Below are 26,076 nucleotides of genomic sequence, written 5' to 3' on the forward strand. Positions count from 1 at the left end.
GTGTGTGTGTGTGTGTGTGTGTGTGTGTGTGTGTGTGTGTGTGTGTGTGTGTGTGTGTGTGTGTGTGTGTGTGTGTGTGTGTGTGTGTGTGTGTGTGTGTGTGTGTGTGTGCCTATGCTTGTCTTGCTTCACAGTCCCCGCTGTTCCATAAGGTGTTTTTTTAATCTGTTTTTTTTTTAAATATAATTTTACTGCTTGCATGCAGAGGGAGAGACCTCAAATGAATTGGCAGGTGTTCCAATATTAATGTGACCCTGTACAATGAGGTCAGCGTCTTGATTACTGTGTTATTAACGTTGATATGACAACAATATAAAAATCTGATTTTAAAAAATCTGAATTACTTAAATTGAAATGTATTCCCACCTAGTCTCTAAGGGCTTAAGGGGTCTTTGGCCCTACCTAGGACTCCCTCAGCTCTCTGGCATCTTCCATTATCTTTGGTTCCATTAAAGCACCATGCAACCAGAGGGGATGATAACCCAGGGAGAAGTATACTGTACAGGCTAGGTGGACTGCTTGCATGCCTCTTCAGAGTGTGTTTACAATGGCATGTGTTTAGAAACCCTCTCTCAGACTGTCACCCTGGACACGACAGGGGAAACAAGGCTTTCCCATGCAGAGACTTTCCACATCCAGCCTAATGACCAACTCTCACTTACTCATCAACAACACACAATTACTCACTGGGCCACCAAATTGAAGACTTGGCAGACTGAGGGAGGAGGAAGTAAAGTAAGAGAATGTGTATGTATGAGGGAGAGAGGATTGCATGCCTGGGTCCAGAGCATCTGTCTTGGTCTTCAGGCCACATTGGGCAACTGTAGTGACCTATGATGTCATTGTCTTTTACCTTTATGTTACTAGGTAAGTTGACTCAGAACACATTCTCATTTACAGCAACAACCTCAAATCAAATGTTATTTGTCACATACACATGGTTAGCAGATGTTAATGCGAGTATAGCGAAATGCTTGTGCTTCTAGTTCCGACAATGCAGTAATAACCAACAAGTAATCTAGCTAACAATTCTAAAACTACTACCTAATAGACACAAGTGTAAAGGGATAAAGAATATGGACATAAAGATATATGAATGAGTGATGGTACAGAGCGGCATAGGCAAGATACAGTAGATGGTATTGAGTACAGTATATACATATGAGATGAGTATGTAAACAAAGTGGCATAGTTAAAGTGGCTAGTGATACATGTATTACATAAAGATGCAGTAGATGATATAGAGTACAGTATATACGTATACATATGAGATGAATAATGTAGGGTATGTAAACATTATATTAGGTAGCATTGTTTAAAGTGGCTAGTGATATATTTTACATCATTTCCCATCAATTCCCATTATTAAAGTGGCTGGAGTTGAGTCAGTGTGTTGGCAGCAGCCACTCAATGTTAGTGGTGGCTGTTTAACAGTCTGATGGCCTTGAGATAGAAGCTGTTTTTCAGTCTCTTGGTCCCAGCTTTGATGCACCTGTACTGACCTCGCCTTCTGGATGATAGCGGGGTGAACAGGCAGTGGCTCGGGTGGTTGTTGTCCTTGATGATCTTTATGGCCTTCCTGTGACATCGGGTGGTGTAGGTGTCCTGGAGGGCAGGTAGTTTGCCCCCGGTGATGCGTTGTGCAGACCTCACTACCCTCTGGAGAGCCTTACGGTTGTGGGCGGAGCAGTTGCCGTACCAGGCGGTGATACAGCCCGACAGGATGCTCTCGATTGTGCATCTGTAGAAGATTGTGAGTGCTTTTGGTGACAAGCTGAATTTCTTCAGTCTCCTGAGGTTGAAGAGGCGCTGTTGCGCCTTCTTCACGATGCTGTCTGTGTGGGTGGACCAATTCAGTTTGTCTGTGATGTGTACGCCGAGGAACTTAAAACCTGGGGAATAGTTACAGGGGAGAGGAGTGTGGATGAATGAGCCAATTGTGAGCTGGGGATGATTAGATGACAGTATGAGGGCCAGATTGGGAATTTAGCTAGGACACCAGGGTTAACACCCCTACTCTTACAATAAGTGCCATGGGATCTTTAGTGACCACAGAGTACCAGGACAGCCGTTCAACATCCCATCTGAAAGACAGCACCCTACATAAGGTAATGTCCCTAATCACTGCCCTGAGGCATTGGGAGATTTTTTTTTAGACCAGTGGAAAGAGTGCATCCTACTGGCCCTCCAACACCACTTCCAGCAGCATCTGGTTTCCCATCCAGGGACTGACCAGGACCAACCCTGCTTAGCTTCAGAGGCAAGCCAGCAGCAGGATGCAGTGTGGTATGCTGCTGGCAAATTGGGTCTAATGGGGTCCAAGAGGTTCCCAGGATATTCATCCACAATACAAGTCTAATAAAAACGTATTGATGTTACATTTTGTGTCAAAGATGGGCAGTGGTGCCCACAGAGATAATATTGTTTGGAAATAAATAAATAAAAATCCTGTTGACTGAATATCTCAACTGTAGTATGAGACTCAGCCATGAGAGGGAGCTAGTTGGCACTGGGATGAATGCTCATACCTTGACACCAGGACACATTGACCGTATGCCAACATAGCTTGCGAAGAAGGTAGAAAGATGAATTCTGAACATAAATCTTAGAAATATCATAATATCATTGAGGAAAAACAAATGTTTAGTGCTTTGTGGTCATAAGTCCTATTCCTCTTTTTGTGAAATAGAGTGAAATAGTGAAAGTTATTTTCTAGTTTTATTTGAGTGTGAGAGTTCCCTCAGCTTTTGGGGCTGTGAGAGTGTGATTTCTGCATTTTATGGTTTTGGTCAAACCCAACCAGATTATCAAAGGGGTAGGTGTGTGTGTGTATGTGTCCACCTTCGCCCGGACTCTAAAGGATATCGCTCTCAAACGCAGCCCCAACACTTCACACAGGAGGAACAGATCAATAGACACCCGCTCAGACCAGCAAGACACTCTCCCAGACCAGCAAGACACTCTCCCAGACCATCTCCCAGACCTGCAAGACACTCTCCCAGACCTGCAAGACACTCTCCCAGACCAGCAAGACACTCTCCCAGACCAGCAAGACACTCTCCCAGACCAGCAAGACACTCTCCCAGACCAGCAAGACACTCTCCCAGACCTGCAAGACACTCTCCCAGACCAGCAAGACACTCTCCCAGACCAGCAAGACACTCTCCCAGACCTGCAAGACACTCTCCCAGACCAGCAAGACACTCTCCCAGACCAGCAAGACACTCTCCCAGACCAGCAAGACACTCTCCCAGACCTGCGGGACCCCCCCCCCCGGACCTACACATAGAGGACCCACCCAAAAGGACTTACATCCAGACCACATCACCCCCAGCCACATCCACACCCCCACCCCAACCAATCAACACCCCCCACGTCAACCATGCCCACACCCCATTTAGGCCCCCTCAGATCAGACCTATGCCCCTCCTGCCCACCCCATGCACCCCACCCCCGCAAAGAGGGCCTCAACATGGAAGTCACACATATGCCCAGGTAGTGAGCGGGCAAACAGTCCCAACCCCCACTCTCACACTCGCCCAAGCCAATGGCATGTACCAGATGCTCAGCAGGCTCTGCTCACACTTACTGGCCTGAGGCCAAACCACGACCAACAACATTGGACACCTTATGGAACACAAAGTCTTCACTATATCATCCTGGAATATCCAAGGCCTGAGGTCATCTGCCTTTGGCCTAAAGAGCAGGAACCTGGACTTCACCAAAGAAATCGTTAATACAGACATTGTCATCCTGCAAGAAACCTGGTATAGAGGAGGCAGACCCACGAGTTGCCCTCTAGGTTACAGAGAGTCCCATCCACCAAACTACCAGGTGTGAAACAGGGAAGGGACTCAGGGGGTATGCTAATGTGGTATAGAGCAGACCTTACTCACTCCATTAAATTAATCAAAACAGGAACATTTTACATTTGGCTAGAAATTCAAAAGGAAATGATCTTAACAGAGAAAAATGTCCTCCTGTGTGCTACCTATATCCCCCCACTAGAATCCCCATACTTTAATGAAGACAGCTTCTCCATCCTGGAGGGGGAAATCAATCATTTCCAGGCCCAGGGACATGTACTAGTCTGTGGCAACCTAAATGCCAGAACCGGACAAGAACCTGACACCTTCAGCACACGGGGACAAACACCTGCCTGCAGGTGTCAGCATTCCCTCCCCCATATGCCCCCCTAGGCACAACTATGACAACATAACCAACAAAAATGGGTCACAACTCCTGCAGCTCTGTCGCACGCTGGGTATGTACATAGTCAATGGTAGGCTTCGAGGGACTCCTATGGTAGGTACACCTATAGCTCATCTCTTGGCAGTAGTACTGTAGACAACTTATCACTGACCTCAACCCAGAGTCTCTCAGAGCATTCAGTCAGCCCACTGACACCCCTATCAGACCACAGCAAAATCACAGTCTACCCGGAAAACCTGAGCCGACGCCTTCACTATGGTGAATCACTAAAACAATACAGAAATACACTACGGAAAAAGAAGGAACAGCACGTTCGAAATCAGCTCAATGTAACTGAAGAATCCATAGACTAACCACTTCTGGGAAAATTGGAAAACACTAAACAAACAACAACACAAATAATTATCTATCGAAAATGGAGATGTATGGGTAAACCACTTCTCCAATTTAAAGAGCAAAAACATATACATGATCAAATAAAAATCTTAGAATCAACTATTAAAGACGACCAGAACCCACTGGATTCTCCAATTACCTTGAATGAGCTACAGGACAAAATTAAAACCCTCCAACCCAAAAAGGCATGTGGTGTTGATGGCTACAATTGGCTATACTAAAACTCTTTAACATCATCCTTAGCTCTGGCATATTCCCCAATATTTGGAACCAAGGACTGATCACCCCAATCCACAAAAGTGGAGACAAATTTGACCCCAATAACTACCGTGGGATATGCGTCAACAGTAACCTTGGGAAAATCCTCTGCATTATCCTTAACAGCAGACTCGTATATTTCCTCAATGAAAACAATGTACTGAGCAAATGTCAAATTGACTTTTTACCAAATTACCGTACAACAGACCATGTATTCACCCTGCACACCCTAATGGACAACCAAACAAACCAAAACAAAGGCAAAGTCTTCTCATGCTTTGTTGATTTTAAAAAAGCTTTCGACTCAATTTGGCATGAGGGTCTGCTATACAAATTGATGGAAAGTTGTGTTGCGGGTAAAACATATGACATTATAAAATCCATGTACACAAACAACAAGTGTGCGGTTAAAATTGGCAAAAAACACACACATATCTTCACACAGGGCCGTGGGGTGAGACAGGGATGCAGCTTAAGCCCCACCCTCTTCAACATATATATCAATGAATTGGCGCGGGCACTAGAAAAGTCTGCAGCACCCGGCCTCACACTACTAGAATCTGAAGTCAAATGTCTACTGTTTGCTGATGATCTGGTGCTTCTGTCACCAACCAAGGAGGGCCAACAGCAGCACCTAGATCTTCTGCACAGATTCTGTCAGACTTGGGCCCTGACAGTAAATCTCAGTAAGACCAAAATAATGGTGTTCCAAAAAAGGTCCAGTCGCCAGGACCACAAATCCAAATTCCATCTAGACACTGTTGCCCTAGAGCACACAAAAACATGATACATACCTTGGCCTAAACATCAGCACCACAGGTAACTTCCACAAAGCTGTGAACGATCTGAGAGACAAGGCAAGAAGAGCATTCTATGCCATCAAAAGGAACATAAAATTCAACATACCAATTAGGATCTGGCTAAAAATACATGAATCAGTCATAGAGCCCATTGCCCTTTATGGTTGTGCGGTCTGGGGTCCACTTACCAACCAAGACTTCATGAAATGGGACCAACACCAAATTGAGACTCTGCATGCAGAATTCTGCAAAAATATCCTCTGTGTACAACGAAAAACACCAAATACCGATACCCACTAATTATCAAAATCCAGAAAAGAGACGTTAAATTCTACAACCACCTAAAAGGAAGCGATTCTCAAACCTTCCATAACAAAGCCATCACCTACAGAGAGATGAACCTGGAGAAGAGTCTCCTAAGCAAGCTGGTCCTGGGGCTCTGTTCACAAACACACCCCACAGAGCCTTGCTTTGGCAATGTTAACACATGTTTCCCATGCCAATAATGCATAGATTGTCTTCCAACTTCAGGAAATTAGTGTTCATACAATTGACAGAACTCTAATGTTTTGTGTGTGTGAGAGAGAGAGAGAGAGAGAGAGAGAGAGAGAAATATAGGGCTGGAGAGAGAGAGAGAGAGAGAGAGAGAGAGAGAGAGAGAGAGAGAGAGAGAGAGAGAGAGAGAGAGAGAGAGAGAGAGAGAGAGAGAGAGAGAGAGAGAGAGAGAGAGAGAGAGATAGATAGAGAGAGAGAGAGAGAGATAGATAGATAGATAGATAGATAGATAGATAGATAGATAGATAGATAGATAGATAGATAGATAGATAGATAGATAGAGAGAGAGAGAGAGAGAGAGAGAGAGAGAGAGAGAGAGAGAGAGAGATAGATAGATAGATAGATAGAGAGAGAGAGGGAGAGAGGGGGGGTTAAATATAGGGCTGAAGAGCGAGAGAGAGAGAGAGAGAGAGAGAGAGAGAGAGAGAGAGAGAGAGAGAGAGAGAGAGAGAGAGAGAGAGAGAGAGAGAGAGAGAGAGAGAGAGAGAGAGAGAGAGAGAGAGAGACATTCCTAAAGTGGTTGTGATTAAAGTGGTTGGAACACTAGAGTAAATTCCTCTGTGACTGCCATTTTCCTCCTCAGCTCTTTCTGCAGTAAAGAGAGATACATAGAGGGACAATGAGGTGTATACACAGAAGCCACGGCTTCAATATTGATTGAATACTCACTCTACTATAGTTAGCTAACGCACTTTTTTGAAATGGTATTTATTTCACCTTTATTTAACCAGGTAGACCAGTTGAGAACAAGTTTTATCTTGGCGATCTGGCCAAGATAAAAGTTCTGTACATCGTGCTGTAACGTACAATTTACCTTATTTTAGCAGCCTGAAAACGTAATACTTCCAGGTCAACTGTAATATGAATACCATTGTGAAGCACAACTTCTCCCCTTTCCAGGAAAATGAATGACGAGACCTTCATGCTGCTCGTCTCTGCATGATTGAAGAAGGCAATGAGCTCTGTCGCGTCTTTTTAAAATTGACAAGTGGGGAAGAGAAACCTAATTCGTGATAGATTTCCAGTGTGGGGAAACAATATTTTTAAAATGTAAATAAACACTATAAAGAGTTTATGTAATGTGTCATGACATACCTATTTGAAGGTCTGTGTGGAATTTGAATGGGTTTTTTAGGGCGGCGCTGAAGTTATCTTCTGAAGTTAACAGCAGCTATCGCGGCTTTTGAGAGTCATGTTGGCATAAAGTGATGATGCAAAAAATGAATGCATTCAGTTGTACAATTGACTAGATGTCCCTGTCCCTGTCCCTGTCCCTGTCCCTGTCCCTGTCCCTGTCCCTGTCCCTGTCCCTGTCCCTGTCCCTGTCCCTGTCCCTGTCCCTGTCCCTTTCTTGTTTTTAAACTGTGAGAGCAGCGCTATACCTGGTGGAGAGAGGCTGTAATCCTTTGCATTATGCGTGCTGTATGTTATGTCATGACATGTCACAATTTAACGTACAGCGTCAGAGGGGTCAGTTTTTTCCACTTTTCTCCAATACTATTGGGCCATTACCATGTCAATCAATGCTTTAATAGAAACGTAGTTCACACCCCAGATTTTGATGCCAACACAGTCGCTACGGTCTCATTAGTTTTCATTGCAGCCTTGTTTGAATGCCGCGGTTTTGGTACGGAATGGGGTTAGTCAACAGTACAGTGTCTATGTGTGTTGGGGTCATTGAGAGTGCACACATGTGGTGCACCAATATGCTTGTTTGCTGACCATTCTAAGTGTGTGATAGTGTGTTTGTGATGGAAGCGGACAGGTACAGTAAATGAGACTTGACTGTACAGTACATCAGTCATGTGTAGGTGTTTCATGATAGTAATGAGTGTGAGATAGTATGTATATAGTATGTATATAGCATCACCTGCAGTGTCCTGGTATCCTACTACAGAAGATAGAGGACAGATGTGTGAGCAGATTTACTCACTCCCACCATCCCTCCCTCCCTCTCCATCCCTCCCTCCCTCTCCATCACTCCCTCCCTCCATCACTCCCACCATCTTTAACCTCCCTCCCTCCCTCCATCACCCCTCCCTCCCTCCATCCCTCCCTCCCTCTCCATCCCTCCCTCCCTCCCATCCTCCCTCCCTCCATCCCCCACCATCCCTCCCTCCCTCCATCACTCCTCCCTCCCTCTCCCTCCCGCCCCTCCCTCCCTCTCCATCACTCCTCCCTCCCTCTCCATCACCCCTCCCTCCCTCTCCATCACCCCTCCCTCCCTCTCCATCACCCCTCCCTCCCTCTCCATCACCCCTCCCTCCCTCCCTCTCCCAGAACCTCTTCATCTCTTCCTGAATTCAGGAATAAACTTGTGCAGAGCCGCAGAGAGAGGCCTTGTCCTTGTTCATGTTCCTCCACTGTGAATTACGGTTTCCCGTCTGCGACTGAACCAGGGAACAAGTCTGAACTGCCATCCATCAGCCACTGTGTCTGCAGCTCTGCATCCTTCTGAACAATGTGTGACCCTTTCCTAACCCTAACGCTGGGCACACAGAGGGGTCAGGAGAGGGGTGACTTCCACACCGTGTTTCCAGCCTACACCGGAAACACAGTAACACCGCACAGTAAATCATGAAATGAAAGTGAAATAGTTCCACAGAGGTAGTTTAATATGGTAATCTGGGAGTGTTGATGGCAACAGTGATGGGATAAAACTCAACAGCTATAGAGCATTATGTTAACCTCAAGGACATTCTAAAAGACTTCATTCGAGGTCAAATCAATCTCAACCAGTACCTGACATCATGTTGCCAGTTGGATGGATGATTAACTAGTCTGAGTAGTGTCTGTCTGGTCTGTTGGTTGAAGAGGCTGGCTGGGTGGCAGAGGTACTGATGCCCTCTCTCTCTATCTCTATCTGTAATGTCTGGGTTTAGTCTACAACCTGTCCTGGAACCATCCCCCAAATTCATGCACGCAGGCACACACATGTTCATATATGCACAATAATACACACAGACATATTTGAGCGATTTCTTATGTAACTTTGACGTCCTCTTTCTCAGTTTTTTTTCCTTTTATGGGCTCAAAGAAAATGTATTCAAAATCTCTCTTTGCAAAGTAAGCAAAGGATTTTGGGTAACAGTACTGTAGTGTGTGTGTCATGTATATGTATAACATTGAGGGTGTGCAAGAGGGAGGGAGGGAGAGAGAGAGAGAGAGAGAGAGAGAGAGAGAGAGAGAGAGAGAGAGAGAGGAGAGGGTGAGGGTGAGGGTGAGGGAGAGGGAGAGATAGAGATAGATAGAGAGGGGGGAGAGAGATAGATAGAGAGGGGCAGTAGAGACGAGAGAGAGAGAGACAGCAATACACAGAGGGGGAGGTAGAGACAGAGAGGGGGAGGTAGAGACAGAGAGGGGGAAGTAGAGACAGAGAGGGGGAAGTAGAGACAGAGAGGGGGAGGTAGAGACAGAGAGGGGGAGGTAGAGACAGAGAGGGGAGGTAGAGACATTGAGGTGGAAGTAGAGACAGAGAGGGGGAGGTAGAGGCAGAAAGGGGGAGGTAAAGACAGAGAGGGGGAGGTAAAGACAGAGAGGGGGAGGTAGAGACAGAGAGGGGGAGGTAGAGACAGAGAGGGGGAAATAGAGACAGAGAGGGGGAGGTAGAGACAGAGAGGGGGAGGTAAAGACAGACAGAGAGGGGGAGGTAGAGACAGAGGGGGGAGGTAAAGACAGAGAGGTAGAGACAGAGGTAGAGACAGAGAGGGGGAGGTAGAGACAGAGAGGGGGGTAAAGACAGTAAAGAGAGAGGGGAGGTAAAGACAGAGAGGGGGAGGTTGAGACAGTGGAGAGTAGAGACAGAGAGGGGGAGGTAGAGGCAGAGAGGGGGAGGTAAAGACAGAGAGGGGGAGGTAGAGACAGGGAGGGGGAAGTAGAGACAGTGAGGGGGAAGTAGAGACAGAGAGGGGGAGGTAAAGACAGAGAGGTGGAGGAGGTAAAGGAGGTAGAGGAGGTAAAGGCTAGCAGGATGTTATCGACATCCTGTCTGAGTGACCCGATGGTGATTGTATGTAGAGACAGCGACCCCCTGGCCTTGACAACCCCTTAGAGACAACCCCTGACCTTAACCGGGTACAACCCAGCCGTAAGAGAGCTTGTTCGAAAGGTGTGTGTGTTTGTGTGTGTGTGTGCGTGTGTGTCAACTTTAGATATCAGATCACATGATCTAGCTGCCATGTACCCATACCAAGCTATTTTCCAAATCAACAAACTCAATCTCTACATTTCTCTCTGAGCAATATAGACACACCATATGTTATTGCTGAAAGAACTGCAGTATGACAGAATGCAGCCCCCCCCCCCATATCTAGAACAGCTGTGTTTGGAGCTGGGAGCTTAAATATGTGCCTTGTGTCTGCTCAGCTCATGAAAATTGCAATCATTTCTCTGTCCTCATCTCCTTGTCTGAGCTCTCCTTGACACACACACACACACACAGACACGGTGTGACAGTAAATTATGTCAGACATAGCTGGTCTGCCAGATTGCTATGCATTTTATTCCTGTAGTTTTTAAATACAGCACATTAACCAATGGTGTTGACACAGAGTTCCCTGGAGTCTGATATTATTTTACCCTCAACACCAGTTATGATGGAGAATACTCAGTTGTACCACAGCCGTCAGTGATGAATTCTCTTCCAATTCTGAATTTGTGGCTTTGATTTACTACACAATGGTGAGCACATTGAGACTGTGTGTGAGTGTGTTTGTCTTAGCATATCTTGTAAAGTGATTCCCTCTCTCTTTAGGCCCATGTCAACAGATGGGGTCTCTCTCAGTGTGGTGGGACTAGCTGAACCTGACAGGGTGATTGATATAAGGGAGGAGGGAATAAAACAGCCAGGCCAGGCTCAGAGAGTGGTGTGTGTTGTGTGTGAGAGAGAGAGATTTGACTGAATTAGCCCAGAGCCACAGTCTTGCTAAATGCTCGTAACCCCTCACATGGTGCAGGTTCACATGGGAAAGGGGAGGGGCCGGGGCAGACCGGGTGTCTGGGGGATGGAGGGGGGAGGCAGTCTGACCCACGATGGATGGACAGGACAGAGGAGAAAGGGGAGGGCAGAGGGCGATGATTGGGAGGCAGGGGGGTCTTCCTGCTCTTCTACCAGGCTGAAACAATCCCCCGTATTCTCCCAGGACTGAGCAACAGTGAGTATCTCACAGACATCGCCCTATGCTGACCACACACACACACACACACACACACACACACACACACACACACACACACACACACACACACACACACACACACACACACACACACACACACACACACACACACACACACACACACACACACACACACACACACACACACATCTGACATCTGATAACAAGAGTTGTAACATTATATTGTTGAGTATTGCAACAGAGGATTCCTCTTATACCAGTGTAAATCATTAGTGACAGACAAGGAGTGTACCAACATACATTACCATACACATTATCCCAATAGATTAATCATACTCATCTTTACAAGATCAAATAATGAAATAGACGACTCCTCTTTCTGATGGGAGAGTGTTCTGAGAGGTTGAGAAAGGACAGAATCCCCCAGTGTCCAGGTATCACAGCCTGGCATCAGCTTGTTGAGAGCCTCATCCCCACAAACTGCTCTTTTATTACAGGAAATGACCACTGCAACGAGCGTCAATATGTCTCTTACACAGATTGAACAGAATGACGCAGGGGAGGCCAACACAATGTGGGCTGGGAATTTAGAGCACTGAAGCACCTCTCTCTCTCTGAAGCCCCTGTTTGTGTGTGTGTGTGTGTGTGTGTGTGTGTGTGTGTGTGTGTGTGTGTGTGTGTGTGTGTGTGTGTGTGTGTGTGTGTGTGTGTGTGTGTGTGTGTGTGTGTGTGTGTGTGTGTGTGTGTGTGTGTGTGTGTGTGTGTGTGTGTGTGTGTTTGAGGCAAGTTCTTTAGCAATTAGTGAACTGACGCTATTAAAATGGTTTGATTCACAAGTAATAATGGAATAAGGTGTGAACCAAAAAATGACTTGTGGTTGGTAAGGCGCAAAATGCCTCGAGTCCATGAACTGATTAAAGGCCCAATGCAGCTGGGTTCAAAAAAAATCTCAATATCAAATCATTTCTGGGTCACAATTAAGTACCTTATTGTGATTGTTTTCAATTAGAATGGTCAAAAAGAAACAAAAATAACTTTGCATATAGCAATTCCTGAAGTAAGAGTTTTGCTGGGACTGTCTGGGAGTGGGGGGAGGCAAACTGAAACATAGCTGTTATTGGCAGAGAGGTTTAGAACTCTCTTTCTTGTTCATTTACCACCTGGTAAGTCTTTTCAAACAACTCTTGCACTAAAAGGGCATTATCAGCATTTTTACTATTTCACCGTATCATTCCATCCTCATAGTGCAGGAACAGATATAAAACATAAGAAATCATGTTTTTACTACACTGGGCCTTTAATACCTTAGAATAGATTCACTGTGTGCATCACACCCCATAACGGTTATTTAGGAGACTCCAATGCTGTGTTACCATGAGCTACATTTTTGGGAGTTTGGTGATGACTCCTTTGCAAATGGACACTTAATATTGGAGGTGGATGTGATGAGATATCCCCCCATACAGAATGTAAACCTTTTTGAGATTTACTAAGAATTGCTAAATTTAGTCCATTTATGAGACCAGCATTATGCAATGCAATATTAACACAGAAAGACAGGACTCATTGTGTATTTCATTGAGTTACTCAACAGCACTCTGCTTCAGTGTATACTCTGCTGTCCATGACAACAGCACTCTGTTTCAGTGTATACTCTGCTGTCCATGACAACAGCACTCTGTTTCAGTGTATACTCTGCTGTCCATGACAACAGCACTCTGTTTCAGTGTATACTCTGCTGTCCATGACAACAGCACTCTGTTTCAGTGTATACTCTGCTGTCCATGACAACAGCACTCTGTTTCAGTGTATACTCTGCTGTCCATGACAACAGCACTCTGCTTCAGTGTATACCATGACAACAGCACTCTGTTTCAGTGTATACTCTGCTGTCCAGACAACAGCACTCTGTATACTCTGCTGTCCATGACAACAGCACTCTGCTTCAGTGTATACTCTGCTGTCCATGACAACAGCACTCTGCTTCAGTGTATACTCTGCTGTCCATGACAACAGCACTCTGTTTCAGTGTATACTCTGCTGTCCATGACAACAGCACTCTGCTTCAGTGTATACTCTGCTGTCCATGACAACAGCACTCTGTTTCAGTGTATACTCTGCTGTCCATGACAACAGCACTCTGCTTCAGTGTATACTCTGTCTGTCCATGATGACAACAGCACTCTGCTTCAGTGTATACTCTGCTGTCCATGACAACAGCACTCTGTTCAGTGTATACTCTGCTGTCCATGACAACAGCACTCTGCTTCAGTGTATACTCTGCTGTCCATGACAACAGCACTCTGCAGTGTATACTCTGCTGTCCATGACAACAGCACTCTGCTTCAGTGTATACTCTGCTGTCCATGACAACAGCACTCTGTTCAGTGTATACTCTGCTGTCCATGACAACAGCACTCTGCTTCAGTGCTTCAGTGTATACTCTGCTGTCCATGACAACAGCACTCTGTGTATACTCTGCTGTCCATGACAACAGCACTCTGTTTCACATGACAACAGCACTCTGCTTCAGTGTATCTGTTTCACTCTGCTGTCCATGACAACAGCACTCTGCTTCAGTGTATACTCTGCTGTCCATGACAACAGCACTCTGCTTCAGTGTATACTCTGCTGTCCATAACAACAGCACTCTGCTTCAGTGTATACTCTGCTGTCCAGATGACAACAGCACTCTGCTTCAGTGTATACTCTGCTGTAGATGACAACAGCACTCTGTTTCAGTGTATACTCTGCTGTAGATGACAACAGCACTCTGCTTCAGTGTATACTCTGCTGTCCATGACAACAGCACTCTGCTTCAGTGTATACTCTGCTGTCCATGACAACAGCACTCTGCTTCAGTGTATACCCTGCTGTCCATGACAACAGCACTCTGTTTCAGTGTATACTCTTCTGTCCATGACAACAGCACTCTGTTTCAGTGTATACTCTGCTGTCCATGACTATTCTATCTGGCATTAAATAGCAGATGAGGTTAAAGAAATGTTTACTCACACGCCTCCCAGTTGCTGGCAGCTGTCCAGTGGACTGGATCCTAGGCGAGCCCCTGGTCTGGGCCCGGCCTAGCCTGGATCCTCTATCGCTGATTACAATGCTGTCAGAGGAAGACAGATGAACAAAGCCACTGGGACTTACTATGTTTAGCCACAGAGTGCTGGGCTGTATTCTCCTCTTCTATGGACAGAGAGAGAGAGACTGAGAGAGAGAGAGACTGAGAGAGAGAATGAGAATGAGAGAATGAGAGACTGAGAGAGAGAATGATTACACTGCATAAAGATGTGGAGAAAGTCACGTAAGCCATACACAATTATTCTTGGAACATCAAGTCAACTACAGAACTGTTACTTTACTGTTACTTTACTGTTATTTTACTATTTACTGTTACTATTCTTTATTTTGTAACCGCTTGAGCACACACCACACACACACACACACACACACACACACACACACACACACACACACACACACACACACACACACACACACACACACACACACACACACACACACACACACACACACACACACACACACACACACACACACACACACACACACACACACACACACACACACACACACACACACAGCGTTAACAGGGACACCAGTGAATACTTGTCTGCTTGTCCACAGTGATAGTCTCTCTCGTGTCTTCACTCCCTGTCACAGACTCTGTCATCTGTCACTAGAGAAGAAGACAAAGCAACATTTACCCTGGCCTCCCAGGAGTGGGTGGACGCCACACATACACTGTAATGTGATTTATGGTCAGTTCTCAGTGTGGGGAGGAGATGACCACTCTGATCTGACCTACCGTGTTATCATCACTATGGCTGTATGGGACTGTATTGGATAGGCTGCCACATCAAGAAGCACACTACACTTAGAGTCTACAGTCTGCACACACAGCATACTGAGAGATCACGCTTACTCACCTCTCAGACACTAAGGGTGACAAGGTCACAATACTTGGAGCACGATTCATCAGGACAAAACTTCCCCTTTTTACGAAATTCAGGTTCTTCCAGATTTACAATAAACAGCATGAAAACTCAGCAAAATCTCTATCTGCATCGTTTCCAACTGGAGACGTGCGCATACGCTGTCTATAGAGCAATGCAGACTATCTCCAGCAGGGGGGGCCCTTACCAATGCAATCAGACAGAAGACAGACAGTAAGAGGACCTGGTAGACCTGCACCACACCACTCATCACATTCTCTGACTAGAGCACTGGGTCTCAACTGGTTTTGCCTCAGGACCCAAATTGAACCAGGTTGTCTCAGTCGCGACACAATATTTTAATCGTAAAAAAAAAAATTGACCAAATACAATCAGGAAAACTATTTTTGGTGCTATATTGATTGTACATATGCCAATTATTTGACAAGGGAACAACAATCCCACCTCTTTCAATGTCAATAATAAAATGTTGCCCATATTCTTGATGAAGAATGTTAAACTCACTGGTTTGCATTGTTGCTAATAGCTTTACATTGAAAATAATGTGTTTGAAACTATTTTTTAATGAGATTCAATTATCAAACAATTATTTAACAACAACAGGTTCATTATACTTTCTACACACTTTCTACCTGGTTTAAGTCATTTAAGTTTAAACTGGAGTTTTTTCTCTCTAGTAAAAAAAATATATAAATATGTATTTTTTATCTGGTTGTTTTTTAACTCAGACTCCAGCGACCCATTCCAGTTGAAAATAGCTGGAGTAGAGGACTGAGGTAGAAAAACCTTATATTCTATGCGTAATAGAATATGGATAACTATGGTTTAGGTGGATCACAGGACAAGAAAGCTTACAGACCACTGGAACAAAGAACAATGGCTACTAAAATTATTATTATGTTACACGAATAGCTGCAAAGATCACTGTTAATACAGCCTCATTGGAGACATACTGTACACCTGGTGCTTTAAGTTCAAACCAGAATAAAGATTTTTTTAATTTCACAGAGTTCTTCATTGAACATCTTTGAAAACAAAAATGCAGTTGGGATCTGGGCAATATAAACAGGGATCTATTTCTGTAGCTGTGACACACAGTGGTTTCTCTGGAAAAGGAACACCAAGAGTAACATCCCAACAAAGGAGGCCACACAGGCACTGGTGGTTAGGACGACTGGGAATGTCATCCCTTCCCTCTAGACCCATACACACTGGGAGGGAGAGGGGGATGGAGGGATAGAGGAGAGAGGGAGAGATGGAGAGGGAGAAAGTCAGCGAGAGAGGAGGAAGGAGAAACAAGGGAGAGGGATGGTTGAGGCAGAGATAGTTCAAATAGAAAAATAAAGAGAAGCGGGCGAAAGAAAGAAGGAGTTAGCGAGAGAGAAAGAGAGAGAGAGATGTCAAGGAGACAGCACAGGAAAGATAGAGGGGGAGAGATAGAAGAGCAGAGGAGGGAGAGATAGAAGAGCAGAGGAGGGAGAGATAGAAGAGCAGAGGAGGGAGAGATAGAAGAGCAGAGGAGGGAGAGATAGAAGAGCAGAGGAGGGAGAGATAGAAGAGCAGAGGAGGGAGAGATAGAGGGGGAGAGATAGAAGAGCGAGAGATAGAGGGATGTTAGGACAGGGAGTGCGTCAGATCATCCCAGTAAAGTCACCCTGACATGCAGAGAGAGACCAGATAGAACTCTCCCCCTCATAAACTCAGCAACCAGAGCTCAGTTTAAACTGGCAAAGTGTCCCTGCGCACAAAAACAAGTACAAGTGAATGTGAACTACAGTACTTACAAAAAGTGTCTGCAAGCAGAGAGACATTGCAAAGAGATAAAAGTAGGGTGTACTTAAAAAAAAGCTTTTTCAGCTTTCATTCATCCATTTATGGACATATCAAATAACATGCACACTGACATGTTTGGGCGTAGGGCTTCATCAGTCAGTGGGGGTAGGGACATAGCCACCAAGCAGTCTGGATCAGACAGGAGACAGAGGGAGGCCAGACAAGACCCACTCTCCCTTCTCCTCCCAGACAAGCCCTAGCCCACCCAATTTACCCAATCAATCAAAGGATTAGGCACCAAACACTCCCATCCCCCTCTCTTAATCCAACCAACAACATACACACGCACACACACGTGAACATGGACACACACATGCATGCATGCACAAATATCACTGATTCTACCTCAATCTACTTCCTCCCATTTCTAGTCTACCCCTCCACCTAACAAGCCCTGTTTAGGATGGGTCACTATCAGCATAGCAATCTCTGATATGTTTGGAGATGCTCTGCCTCATGTGCAGGTCACAGTAGTCATGCTCAACAGATGTGACTGATGCTACACATAGTGTTCTTTATGAGAAATCACCGTCTCAGAGACAGACTCACTGGTGTCTTAGTAACACACTGTATCTGTGGGCAGCGATTTTGTGTGTGTGCAGCGTGTGTGCGTGTGTGTGGACTTCGATCCAACCAATCGCTGTTGTACCTCTGATGATATCTGTTGATAGTCATGTAGAACTGGTGTACAGATAAATATTCAGTTTGTTAGTTTGTTTTTGGACAGTGTTCTCGGTGCAGCGTTCACACAATGAAGCAGTACCAACACACATGGGACGGTGCGTGAGAGGACATCATCGTCCTCCTCACCACCTACGTAGTTGTGTGGGAGTAGGAAGATAAATGAGAGATGACTCGTGTAAAGTGTGTGTGGGGGTGGGAATATGCTGGGGAGGGTCTTCGGTCCTCAGGGCATGTATCGTCTAGTCTAGTGTTTGTGCATGTGTCACATAGTCCAGTGGTTCCCAACCAAGGGTACTAAGGACCCCTGGGGGTACTTGGCCAATCCACAGGTGGTAATTGAGTAGACACATGAGACCGTATGCCTACTGGTCAAATGCACATGAGGGGGTACTTCAGGGGTACTCTGGGCAGAGTAAAATTCAGTTGGTGGGACAGTAACAGAGTAAGGTTGGGAACCACTGACCTAGTCTTTGCCAGTCAGTAGATTGCACTGTTCTGCTTGTCTATAGACTCCTGCCTTCTGTTTTATACTTGGGTTCTTTACAAAGGACCAATCCCTTACATTACAACTGGATCAAAGTACATTACAACTGTATCAAAGTACATTACAACTGTATCATTACAGCTATATCAAAGTACATTACAACTGTATCATTACAACTCTGTCAAAGTACATTATAACTGTATCATTACAACTGTATCAAAGTACATTATAACTGTATCATTACAACTGTATCAAAGTACATTACAACTGTATCATTACAACTGTATCAAAGTACATTACAACTGTATCATTACAACTGTATCAAAGTACATTATAACTGTATCATTACAACTCTGTCAAAGTACATTACAACTGTATCATTACAACTGTATCAAAGTACATTATAACTGTATCATTACAACTGTATCAAAGTACATTATAACTGTATCATTACAACTCTGTCAAAGTACATTACAACTGTATCATTACAACTGTATCAAAGTACATTATAACTGTATCATTACAACTGTATCAAAGTACATTATAACTGTATCATTACAACTGTATCAAAGTACATTATAACTGTATCATTACAACTGTATCAAAGTACATTATAACTGTATCATTACAACTGTATCAAAGTACATTATAACTGTATCATTACAACTGTATCAAAGTACATTATAACTGTATCATTACAACTGTATCAAAGTACATTATAACTGTATCATTACAACTGTATCAAAGTACATTATAACTGTATCATTACAACTGTATCAAAGTACATTATAACTGTATCATTACAACTGTATCGAAGTACATTACAACTGTATCATTACAACTCTGTCAAAGTACATTACAACTGTATCAAAGTACATTATAACTGTATCATTACAACTGTATCGAAGTACATTACAACTGTATCATTACAACTCTGTCAAAGTACATTACAACTGTATCAAACATTTCCAGTAAGGTGTCCTGACCCTCTCGTTGGGGTAACGACACTGGCGATGACTAACAATCTACGATGGAGTCACCAGATGTAAAATAGAAGCACGGCGGTCATTATTCAGGAACGTTAACAATGACAGGAGCCCTAAACACTGATGTCATCTCTCAGCGCCACAGCGTGCCATAATTCCACCGTGACAACATTTAGCAATAACACCATCATCCATCAACACCCTATCTGGAGAGAGAGGGTTGCTGTTGTACAGTGTTACAGACTGATACAGACAGCAATAAGGTTCTGATCCCTGATATCCTGGATAAGATGTCTGACACAGAGTGTTCTCTTTTAAAGAGACAGTGGTGGAGGTATTGGCAGGGGTAAAATAAGGTAACACATCACTCCTCCTCCCCTCTCCTCCTCCTCCTCCTCCTCCTCCTCCTCCTCCTCCTCCTCCTCATGCCTCTAGTTTTTTTCCATCCCGCTCCACTCAGGTCGAGTGTGACGCACATTTGAAATAGCTGGGAAAATAATCAGCCCTTTTATTACGGTGGTGTCATCAGAAGCAGAACAGCCACAGTAAGTGACCGTCTAGTTTCCCCTGCCTGGCTTGGCAAAGTCTGACTGACACCAAACTCAACATCTTCATGACTTCAGAGTCTGGCAAGGCTGCTTGATGTTACAGGCACGATGCATCCATAATGAAGAGGGATATGCTTTTTGCTGATTTGTTCTCTTCTTTGTCTTTGTCTCTCTTCTCGCCTTGTCTGGTCTTGTCTGATAGGGGCCTCCAGGGACATGACTCAAACACCCGAACATGAGAGCCAAGGGGGCCACCAGGACAGTAGAACCACTACAGACCTACAGCCCAGGGGCCAGCAGGACAGTAGAACCACTACAGACCTACAGCCCAGGGGCCAGCAGGACAGTAGAACCACTACAGACCTACAGCCCAGGGGCCAGCAGGACAGTAGAACCACTACAGACCTACATCCCAGGGGTCAGCAGGACAGTAGAACCACTACAGACCTACATCCCAGGGGCCAGCAGGACAGTAGAACCACTACAGACCTATATCCCAGGGGCCAGCAGGACAGTAGAACCACTACAGACCTATGTCCCAGGGGCCAGCAGGACAGTAGAACCACTATAGACCTATATCCCAGGGGCCAGCAGGAGAGTAGAACCACTACAGACCTACATCCCAGGGGCCAGCAGGACAGTAGAACCACTACAGACCTACAGCCCAGGGGCCAGCAGGACAGTAGAACCACTACAGACCTACAGCCCAGGGGCCAGCAGGACAGTAAAACCACTACAGACCTACAGCCCAGGGGCCAGCAGGACAGTAGAACCACTACAGACCTACATCCCAGGGGCCAGCAGGACAGTAGAACCACTACAGACCTACATCCCCGGGGCCAGCAGGACAGTAGAACCACTACAGACCTACAGCCCAGGGGCCAGCAGGACAGTAGAACCACTACAGACCTACATCCCAGGGGCCAGCAGGACAGTAGAACCACTACAGACCTACATCCCAGGGGCCAGCAGGACAGTAGAACCACTACAGACCTACATCCCAGGGGCCAGCAGGACAGTAGAACCACTACAGACCTACAGCCCAGGGGCCAGCAGGACAGTAGAACCACTACAGACCTACAGCCCAGGGGCCAGCAGGACAGTAGAACCACTACAGACCTACATCCCCGGGGCCAGCAGGACAGTAGAACCACTACAGACCTACATCCCCGGGGCCAGCAGGACAGTAGAACCACTACAGACCTACATCCCAGGGGCCAGCAGGACAGTAGAACCACTACAGACCTACATCCCAGGGGCCAGCAGGACAGTAGAACCACTACAGACCTACATTCCAGGGGCCAGCAGGACAGTAGAACCACTACAGACCTACATCCCAGGGGCCAGCAGGACAGTAGAACCACTACAGACCTACAGCCCAGGGGCCAGTAGAACCACTACAGACCTACATCCCCGGGGCCAGCAGAGAGGATACTGGATATCAGGGTGGGGTCCATTCTGATTCACTTCAGTCTTTTCATGAAGTGATTGTAAAATGTAATACACCATTGAAAAAATACATAATAAAATGATGGCCAATCATTGGAGAGAAAAATGTAATTGAGTCCTATTCCGCTGAGAGCAATATGTGAGGGAGAAAAACTAAGCTGACTACCTCATAAAAAAACACTTAATTAACTAGCCAAGCTGTTATATCCCGGACTTAACAGGTTCAATGCCTAATGTCATTTATTAGCAAATGAAAACAATTTAATGCAGAGTCATATTTACAGTTGTCCTGTGTGTGTGTGTGTGTGTGTGTGTGTGTGTGTGTGTGTGTGTGTGTGTGTGTGTGTGTGTGTGTGTGTGTGTGTGTGTGTGTGTGTGTGTGTGTGTGTGTGTGTGTGTGTGTGTGTGTGTGTGTGTGTGTGTGTGTGTGTGTGTGTGTTGGCCAGGCTGTTTCCCCTGCAGGGATAGTGACAGTGCTCGAGATAAGCCCCATCTCCATTTACAATCACAGCTTTTTCTATAAATACATCAATGACTTCTAATACCCTATGTGCTGCTCTCTGCTGCTCTCAGCCTGCTGTCCGCTGCTCTCAGCCTGCTCTCTGCTGCTCTCAGCCCGCTGCTCTCAGCCTGCTGCTTATGGAAACCAGATGTTACTCCTGATCCCCCCACACACACACATACACACGCTCATACACACACACATACACATACACAAACAAACACACACATACACACACAGATACACCATCATGTACTGTACACACACATCTCCACACACACATAAAGACATCGACTACACAGTCCCACTCGCAGTAGAACGGTAGATCCAGGAGCCGAGATGGGATGTTTGTTTGGATTGTCTGTGTTCATCCATTGCAGTAAGTAGAAGACACAGTTGGAGACTAAACAGTAGTCAGATGTATAGTCAGATGCTTCAGAGAAAGACAGAATACGGCATACAGTTTCCCTCTCAATGAGGTACCTATGTGTAGGTACCTGGAGGAAGGTAACAGGTCTTGTCCCAATCTCCTCCTTTTCCCCCATTATTCTCTTGAACTATGTAGGCTCAGAGCCATATATTTAGAATATAAAATCCATGGCTCTGTGTAGGCCAATCCCTCTTTGACCCTCAATTCATCACCATCCTCTCCATCTCTCCTTACCTCCACTGTTCCCTTTCTCTCCTCTCATTCTCCCTTTCACTCAACATGGCCAAGTAGGCTCATTTCTCACCTGCAATAACAAACAACGGCTGTGTGGGATGTGACAGGCCACCACCGATTGGATTTTAAACCTATCTATCATGACACAGGGCAGTCATTGGCTGGTCGAGTGATCTGAGTGATCAATAACGCCGCCCCATAAGACCCCACTCCATACTGTCTCAAAGTGGTGGGAATCAACAGTGCAAAGGAACATAGCCAAACACGTTGAGATTGTTAACGATGCTTCATTAAATATTCTTGGTTTAGTGATCGTTCCATCGTCAGATGACAATTATTTCTGCTTGGTGATTGGATAGACCCTTAGACTGGTGTGTGGTGATAGGGGATGGAGAGAGAGAAAATAGTCCCATATGTAGCACTCTGAGATGTGTGTGTGTGTGTGTGTGTGTGTGTGTGTGTGTGTGTGTGTGTGTGTGTGTGTGTGTGTGTGTGTGTGTGTGTGTGTGTGTGTGTGTGTGTGTGTGTGTGTGTGTGTGTGTGTGTGTGTGTGTGTGTGTGTGTGTGTGTGTATGGGGAAGTTCATGCTGGCAGGGTCATAACTACTGTTTTCTATGAAGGGAGAAACAGTGGACATGTGCTGTGCTTTCCACCATGTGTTTCTCACAGAAGCCGACACACACACACACATGTTGGTCTGAGTGTGCTGTTGTCTGTGACCCATACCTGTGCACTGGGTTTTACAGGCTGGTTCACACTGTTGTGTCATGCGTCGCCATGCCAACGGGCCCTGAACACTAGCCCTTTGTACAGCCACACTGGTGCGTGGGAAGGCCCTCTCCTAACGTCTACTGGTTGCGTGTGTTCGCATCTGGCGTTCTCACCAACGGTAAGGATGTGTGTGTGTGTGTGTGTGTGTGTGTGTGTGTGTGTGTGTGTGTGTGTGTGTGTGTGTGTGTGTGTGTGTGTGTGTGTGTGTGTGTGTGTGTGTGTGTGTGTGTGTGTGTGTGTGTGTGTGTGTGTGTGTGTGTGTGTGTGTGTGTGTGTGTGTGTGTGTGTGTGAGTGTGTGTGTGGCACAGGGCATATGGTTCTGTGTGTAAATGCAGTGGGACTGCCCTGGAGGAAGATGGGACCTGGGTCCATGTATCAGAGCAGCAGAGCAGGCTGGGTAATTCACAACATCTGGAAGCCATTGGCCTCGGCAGCCTCTTAGCCCTGCAGCTACAAGCTTCTGTCCTCCTCATCCCAGGCCCTATACTCTGACAAACACACACGTGGGCACATAAATGCACACGCACACACACACACATTCTCACTTACACCATAGCCAAAATGATTGACATATGAAACACACATACATACACACATACACAAACAATTCCTACTATTTGGCAGCATCTCATCCTGTCTGATCCCACAGGGAAATTCAGAGCCTGGCTGGAGATGCCTATCGCTGTGGTCTCAGACACTGAACTGTGTGTGTGGAAGACGAGCTCTGTGTGCGGAGACTAGTGGATGGAGAGAAGCCCTGGGGCCACAGGAAAGCCAAAGAGACACAGAGACTGAAGTCTGAGAAAGAGAGAGAGAGAGAATGAGACAGAGAGAAGGGGGGGGGGCGAGAGAGAAAGAGAGAAAGAGGGAGCCTCGACTACCTCCTCCCTTGCTCTACAGGTCGGCTATCAGGCTCTTTCCCCTCGCCACTGGCTCATCCATCAATCTCTCTCTGGGGCAGCTAGCCCTCTGTTTAGCACTCTGCCCCTTATCTGGGTAAACCTCACCCTGACCCCTGACACACAAACCACATCCCTGGTCCCTGCTGGCCCCTGGCAGTGATGGATCAGCTCCACAGCCAAAGGTGAGGGACAAGCCACTGGCAACACCGACAGACCACTAAGAGACCAAATAGAGAACATGGTATTCTATCTAGAGGACACCACCAACTTCTATGAATTTGTATTCCTAATGAGCTATACAGTAAAGCTACAAATGAATAACATAGACATCTGATTTTGATGTTGAATTGCGTTCCACAACTCTATCCCTACACTCATTTCCATGTTGTTTTTGGTTGACAGTGACGACCTTCAACCAAACGTTTCCCTCAATCTTTTAATAGAAGCTTGAGTTATTTCTCTTCTCCTGCATATCTCCTCTCTCTCTCCATTCAGAAATCTGACTCAGACAAGCCAACCCTACAGAGCGAGAGGGCACACACACACACACACACACACACACACACACACACACACACACACACACACACACACACACACACACACACACACACACACACACACACACACACACACACACACACACACACACACACACACACACACACACACACACACACACAGCCTAGTGGTTAGAGCATTGGACTAGTAACTGTAAGGTTGCAAGATCGAATCCCCGAGCTGACAAGGTAAAAATCTGTCCTTCTGCCCCTGAACAACGCAGAAATAACAATTTGTTCTTAACTGACATGCCTAGTTAAAATAAAATACAGTGTCAGCTCTGATTAATTCAAAACTTAGTGCTCCTACAGAGCCTCAGCCGTCCAATCATTTAAAACTTTATTAGGCAGAACACTCCCGTGTGAGTCTGTCCTAGTGAAGGAGGGGCTTTGTAGAGGGGTGTGCCGCAGCCCATCCCCTGCACCTGATGGGCCTCGCCGGACAGTTTTTCCACTCGTCTTTTGGGGATTTCATATCGGGGGTCGCCATGTTGTGATTTCACTCAGGCTTCTCCGTGGCCTTCAACAGTTCACTTCTGCTCAGGGTCTATAACAACGGGGGCCCCGCGCCCTCATGTGGCGCGACCACCCACACACACACACTCACACATAGATGGAGAGAGAACAAACACACATGCAAGCACACAGACATACACACATGAATACACACTACCAAGCAGTCCAAACAGAGCCTGCATCTTAATCACAGTGCAGGTTAAAAAAAAACTGGAAAAAGTAGAGGGGACTGAAAGTAAAAATGAGAGAGGAGAGGAAAGGAGAGACAGTCTAATGGGTAGGGTATGATACGCAGCTCGCTGTCTCCTTTCCTCTTCATCCTCCTCCTCCTCCTCCCCGCCTCCCCTCTTTCCTCTTTCCCCTTCTGTCTCCACTCTTTCCTCTACCCCACCCCTCTCTATCTACCCCTCTCCCCATCTCTCTCTCCCCTCTTTCCCTATCCCATAAGTGCATCTGTTTGTCGCGTCTCTGTCTTTGATTAGTGTGACCCTGCTCAGTCTGAGGACGCTGGATTGCAGAGAGGCACCATTACACCCGCTGGACTCCATTTAACTCCTAATCCTGCATGCATTACCTGCTGAAATGACTCTCTCTCTCTGTCTCTCTCTCTCTTAGTGCTGAGCCCTGAGTTAGCTGGAGACTAGAGGGGGATATTATCTTTGGTATGCAGACCCCAGAGCCCCACAGGCCCCCAGAGCAGCAAGACACCACTCTGCCACCAGGGAACAGTCTGCTCTGTCTCCATCCCCGTTACCCCCTCACTCTACCCAAATGTCCTCCCTCCTCCTCCCCTCACCTCTTTCCTCTCCCATCCAGGCAGTGAGGGCTTAA

Source organism: Oncorhynchus gorbuscha, linkage group LG04 (assembly GCF_021184085.1).
Source record: "Oncorhynchus gorbuscha isolate QuinsamMale2020 ecotype Even-year linkage group LG04, OgorEven_v1.0, whole genome shotgun sequence".
Taxonomy (NCBI): Eukaryota; Metazoa; Chordata; class Actinopteri; order Salmoniformes; family Salmonidae; genus Oncorhynchus; species Oncorhynchus gorbuscha.